We start from the raw sequence: 1700 nt of genomic DNA, 5'->3' as shown, positions 1-1700 counted from the left end.
GGCAAATCCTAAGAAGCAAACAAATAAAATTCATATTTTAAGTCAAGACAAGAAAAATTTAAACAAAATTCATCTCTGCCTGTTTTGACCTCCTCCCTGCCCTGAAGTGTGCAGTGTGCATCTGGAGTATGTGTTAACCAGACCTTCCGAAGGGCAGAAATACCTGACCCAATATAAAGATCCATTTGTGTTCTTCTAACCCTAGCCTTGTGACTTTACATGACACTGCCTCCCTATGACCTTATACATGTCACTAGCTATATTACTCTTGTCTAGCACTTTATAAGAGTGTTGTTTCTCGCATTAACAAATGTGTCATTGAGCCTCTGATAAACATGGTGATGACCAGGTGACCTTACATACAGTTTTATAAGATCCATGACTCGAAATAAGGGAAGAAGCAACAGGAGGGAACCATTTCTGAGAGCCTGACAGACAAGTGAGACAATTGTTCCAGACGAGTTTGGCTACTGTTACCAGAACTAGAAGAAGAATTGCACACCCAGTGGCCCATCAATGGAATCCTCCCCTGACCTGGGAAAATTCCTCCCAAACCTTGATTGCAATTAAGATGGAAACAAATAGATTGTGTGATAAAGAATGTTGCCCACCACTGGGGTCTTCCAAAATCAAGTCACTAGCTGCTGCAATTCACTCACCTGCAATCCACTCTGGAAAGAAGTCGTGAAAAAGGTCAGGATTGTACTTTGTACTCTGAGAAAACTGGCAGAACCTGCCCTCACATACTTGGATATTTCAGGAGACTTTTCTATGAACCCAGTTTTCTGCATCTGTTCATGCTTGGGAAGCACTAAAAGCATGAACCATGATATCTGTTCTTCCTGAGTGAAGCAACCTTCTACCAAAGCGTAGGCTGGTTTCATGTCCTTCCCCAAATCACTTAAACATTGACCTCCAAACCAAACCTAATCTCCTCAAAACAGCTCTTGGAGCGTCTTGAGAGACTGTCTCCCCAGTTAAACTTCTCAGGTTGGTTCCAATAAAATTTCCAATTCTTTCTTAGGTTGTCTGACTATTGGCTAATTTTTTATCCACAAAAGCAAGTATGCGTTGACCTCCGCAAGTCTCAGTGCAGGAACCTCAGATTCTTATATTTTTCTAAATCAAATTGAACACAACCCTGGGACCTCACTTCTCAGGAGGATGCAAATGTCTCTGTGCTTCAGTAAAAGAATTGTCTAGGGTGGGCTCACCTGAGGGCCTCGCTGTCCAAGCCTCGTGGTTCACGGGGGGCAGCTGGTCAATTCCTCCTGTTGAGAGATTAAGGGACATTTGTCACAATTCCAATGGTGCTCCAATTCCTCACTGTGGCCCTCAAAAGAAAGTGTAATGATCCTGTATTTAGTCCAACCCTCTAGTCTTAGGGTATTCCCTGGTGGCTCAGATGGTAAAGAATCCTTCTGCAATGCAGGTCGACCCGGGTTTGATCTCTGAGTTGGCAAGATCCCCTGGAGATGGGTTGTCAACCCCCTCCAGTATTCTTGCCTGGGAAATCCCTCGGACAGAGGAGCCTGGTGGGCTGCAGTCCATGGGGCCGCAAAGTGTCAGACATGACTGAGTGAGATACACTTAGTCTTCTCTTCATAGAGGAGGAGCAGCTGGACGCCAGGGAGGGGCAGGACTTGTCCAAAGTCACCCTGTGTGTGGCAGAGTCAGAGTCAGGACCAGGTGTCCTGTTG

The sequence above is a fragment of the Bison bison genome, unplaced genomic scaffold (assembly GCF_000754665.1).
Source record: "Bison bison bison isolate TAMUID 2011002044 unplaced genomic scaffold, Bison_UMD1.0 scf7180017864155, whole genome shotgun sequence".
Lineage (NCBI taxonomy): Eukaryota > Metazoa > Chordata > Mammalia > Artiodactyla > Bovidae > Bison > Bison bison.
The sequence above is the reverse complement of the archived record's forward strand: the minus strand, read 5'-3'. Positions refer to the sequence as shown.